General features: G+C 40.2%; 1 long non-coding RNA gene across 1 annotated transcript; it reads right to left on the bottom strand.

The window, feature by feature from the left end:
* Positions 1 to 688: 688 nt before the first annotated feature.
* On the bottom strand, positions 689 to 3718 carry LOC128243420 (uncharacterized). The gene is made up of 4 exons (XR_008262832.1): positions 3587 to 3718; positions 3237 to 3359; positions 2725 to 2850; positions 689 to 1326 (listed from the first exon to the last, which is right to left on the bottom strand). It is a non-coding gene; the product is annotated as an uncharacterized LOC128243420 (long non-coding RNA).
* Between the last annotated feature and the right edge of the window lie 1192 nt (positions 3719 to 4910).

Genomic DNA, 4910 nt, shown 5'->3' with positions numbered 1-4910 from the left:
TAGTGTCACAGTCACATTTGTTCATCGCAGCTAACATCAGGGTAACAACAGCTAGTGTCACAGTCACATTTGTTCATCGCAGCTAACATCAGGGTAACAACAGCTAGTGTCACAGTCACATTTGTTCATCGCAGCTAACATCAGGGTAACAACAGCTAGTGTCACAGTCACATTTGTTCATCACAGCTAACATCAGGGTAACAACAGCTAGTGTCACAGTCACATTTGTTCATCGCAGCTAACATGAGGGTAACAACAGCTAGTGTCACAGTCACATTTGTTCATCGCAGCTAACATCAGGGTAACAACAGCTAGTGTCACAGTCACATTTGTTCATCGCAGCTAACATCAGGGTAACAACAGCTAGTGTCACAGTCATATTTGTTCATCGCAGCTAACATCAGGGTAACAACAGCTAGTGTCACAGTCATATTTGTTCATCGCAGCTAACATCAGGGTAACAACAGCTAGTGTCACAGTCACATTTGTTCATCGAAGCTAACATCAGGGTAACAACAGCTAGTGTCACAGTCATATTTGTTCATCGAAGCTAACATCAGGGTAACAACAGCTAGTGTCACAGTCACATTTGTTCATCGAAGCTAACATCAGAGTTACAACAGCTAGTGTCACAGTCACATTTGTTCATCGAAGCTAACATCAGGGTAACAACGGCTAGTGTCACAGTCACATTTGTTCATCGAAGCTAACATCAGGGTAACAACAGCTAGTGTCACAGTCACATTTGTTCATCGAAGCTTACATCAGAGTAACAACAGCTAGTGTCACAGTCACATTTGTTCATCGAAGCTAACATCAGGGTAACAACGACTAGTGTCACAGTCACATTTGTTCATCGAAGCTAACATCAGAGTTACAACAGCTAGTGTCACAGTCACATTTGTTCATCGAAGCTAACATCAGGGTAACAACGGCTAGTGTCACAGTCACATTTGTTCATCTTAGCTAACATCAGAGTTACAACCGCTAGGGTCACAGTCACATTTGTTCATCGAAGCTAACATCAGGGTAACAACGGCTAGTGTCACAGTCACAATTGTTCATCGAAGCTAACATCACGGTTACAACAGCTAGTGTCACAGTCACATTTGTTCATCGAAGCTAACATCACGGTTACAACATCTAGTGTCAAAGTCACATTTATCCATCATTGGTGCAGAAAGGAAGCTAACATCACGGTTACAACATCTAGTGTCACAGTCACATTTATCCATCATTGGTGCAGAAAGGAAGCTAACATCACGCTCACAACAGCTAGTGTCACCATTAGACCGGTGTCTTGGGCCAGAACTAAACCTTTAGTGCCTGCAATGAAGAATATTAGAAATAATTGGCCGTAATGAAGAAAACTAGGAACGAGTGAAATGATTGTGCAAAAAAAATGTCGTGGGTAACATTGTTATGTTAAAATTCTGGCGGTAAGGTCCAATGATTCAGTAATTCCTAAATTACCTTCTGAACATGACGGTAAAGTTGGAAGGTAGTTGGTAGTTGGGGACTCGAATATTCAACTACTTACCAGTTGCCAGTTGGGGATTCGAATATTTAACTACCTGCTGGTTGCCAGTTGGGGATTCGAATATTCAACCACCTGCTAGTTGCCATTTGGGGATTCGACAAACACTGTTTAAATTTACTTTTATTCGTATATTCGCCAGTCGGATATTCGTCCATTTCCAGTCGATTATTCGCGAATGTTCAACTACTAACCAGTCAGCAGTTGCGGATTCAGATTATGTCTATATGTATGGTTTTAAAGGTCACATATGGGAAAATTAATCACCAAATGTTTCTTTTTGCGTGTACACACATGTATCTTTGCGAAAAACACTGTTTTAATTTACTTTTATTCGTATATATTCGCCAGTCGGATATTCGTCAATTTCCAGTCGATTATTCGCGAATGTTCAACTACTAACCAGTCAGCAGTTGCGGATTCAGATTATGTCTTTATGTATGGTTTTAAAGGTCACATATGGGAAAATTAATCACCAAATGTTTCTTTTTGCGTGTACACACATGTATCTTTGCGAAAAACACTGTTTTAATTTACTTTTATTCGTATATATTCGCCAGTCGGATATTCGTCAATTTCCAGTCGATTATTCGCGAATGTTCAACTACTAACCAGTCAGCAGTTGCGGATTCAGATTATGTCTATATATATATATGGTTTTAAAGGTCACATATGGGAAAATTAATCGCCAAATGTTTCTTTATGCGTGTACACATATGCATCTTTGCGACGAACACTGTTGTAATTTACTTGTATTCGTATATATTCGCCAGTCAGATATTCGGCCACTTCCAGTCGATTATTCGCGAATGTTCAACTGCAAACCAGTCAGTAGTTGGGGATTCAGATTATGTCTATATGTATGGTTTTAAAGGTCACATATGGGAACATTAATCGCCAATTAATGATGCTGACAACAACGACGTCAACGATGATGCCGACAACTTCGACGCCAAGGATGAGGCCGACAACATCGACGCCAACGATGAGGCCGACAACATCGACGCCAACGATGAGTCCGACAACAAGGGCACCAACAATGAGGCCGACAACAACTTTACTTTCTCTTTCTAAAACAGATAATTGATAAATCATATGCTGCATATACAATGTGGGTATTTGGGGCGGGGCCTGGCTTTTACATGTGCCCCGTAATATTGGCTAATACGATATAACTATACACTCACCCGAGCAATTGTCCGTGCCGTTGACATGCAAGAAGCCAAACTGACACGTGCATGTTCCCGCCGTGCATGACGTGTGGCGGCCACGGCACTCCCATTCCACCGTGCACGATCCGCCCAGTCCCGTTTCTGTAAGTTTTTAACGTCACGGTCAGAGGTGGAGATAGTGATATGAATGACGAGACCATTCCTACCAGCGGATACCCGAATTAAGTACAAAGTGGTTTCACCTTCGGTCAGAGCAATACTGTTTAGAGGTCACGCACCATATACGTTCTATTCCCCAGGAACTCTTTATCGTACTTTATTAGAACTTGCATTTTCTTTTAATTCTGTCATGTATAGTGCATGTTTTTAAAGTCTATGAATCAAATTATTATCTACTCACTCCGCCCTTCTTAATCAACATCTTAGTATTTCAAGTTAGACTACCCTTGAAAATAAGTGTACAAATTGCTTTACTTGGCTTATTTCCCTTAGACAAAACTTCACTGTATAACAAAACGGCGACTTACGTGGATCACAGACGGATCCGTTAGCGAAAAGCCCGTACGTACACGTGCAACGTTCTCTTACGCACGTGCTGTTGGCGTCAATGCACTGGTACGTATCCACACACGCACCTTGGGGAATACTTTCTGTAAGTAAAATAATTTATTACATGCCTATCAAATTCCTTTTCCATATCCAACAGTGAAAATACAGCACGCCGTATTGAAAAATCCGTTTCATGATACATGTTTTCTGATTCCGTATCATGCGAGTACCGTGTGTAATCTCGGAACTACTTCCGCGTTGCTAAAAATAGCATGACCAAGAAAGCTGGTAAAACCTCTCAACTTTTAAAAACATTAAATTAACTAACTTTACTCAATCTTCAGAAGCATGTTAATATTCAGGAACATGGTTCTCAAGTTCTTCAAAGAAACATGAGGATAAGCACGAAGAGAACACTTCCAATCTATCTAGACAGCTACTTCACACATGCTTCGGTGAAGTTGTTTGCCATTTCGAACTTCATTTGCATTATCAATGTTTATTATAATAAATAAGAGGAGCTCGCCAATACAAAGAAGTAGGCGAATTCACGTCATCGATAGAAATAGCGATTGACTCACGAACTTCCATCCATTCTGCATATTATGATCGTCAAAAAATCCCACGAATATTTACTTTGTTTAAAATGTCCGCGTTACCGGTCTACAGGCAATGGCGATAAGTGTATACTCGTAAAATAAGTACCGCCTTTATGTTGTTCTGTTGTTGTTTTTGTGCTGTGACAATTAATAATTGTTTTCGTATTAGCAATTTGTTAATTTTGCTGAAACAAAATATTTTGTTCTTATTTTGCTCAATAAAGTGAATTATGTAACTTCTGACTTCGTTTCGCTGTACGGTAGCCTCCCTTGACTTCATTACACAAAACTACATAACGCATTCGAATTCATACGCGCATTTGACAGATGGAGGTCAATTTAAATCAAATTGGAACCGCAAAATAAAAAGGAATAATTATATAAGCAGGTATATAATAATGGAATATTACGATAAAACGCTTTTCTGGTGACCTGCATCACGTCTCGTTCGGTGACTGCGGTCTCGGCGGATACATGTTTACACACCGAACTCGACGTGATACAGGTCACCAGAAAAGCGTCCTATCATAATATCCCATATGAATCATTCTCTTAGTGTCCTTGTGTTTTTAGGCTTTGAATAAATTGCATACATTTTTTCAACTTTGCTTACTATAACATATCCTCTAAATCTAACTTCAATAAGCGTATCAAAACCTACTTCTCTTGCACGTGGACCCTCTTTGAAAACTGTCGTCTGCACATAAGCAAAACTCTGTTGAGTCGCTAGGCACATCGCGCGCACACGTCATTTCCGCTCCTCCCTGAATACAGTCGTCGACGTCATCGCACGGACGTCCATACCCGGTCTGTGACGTCTTTGGATCTGACGTTTATATAGCGAACCGTTATAAATTACGACGTATACAGAATCATATTCATTAGGGAAAATGATGATGTAAGCAATGTTGCCCAATATGGCCACGAAGAGCTTTGCGGAATGTACATGTATGTAGATAATGATAGTATTCACTTCTCGGGACATAATATGTAAATATACTGTAAGTAAAACAGTTCGGTCGACTTAAGACGCTACCTATGTTGCTCTGGACA

The sequence above is a fragment of the Mya arenaria genome, chromosome 8 (genome assembly GCF_026914265.1).
Source record: "Mya arenaria isolate MELC-2E11 chromosome 8, ASM2691426v1".
Lineage (NCBI taxonomy): Eukaryota > Metazoa > Mollusca > Bivalvia > Myida > Myidae > Mya > Mya arenaria.
This window is presented reverse-complemented; position numbering and strand designations above follow the sequence as displayed.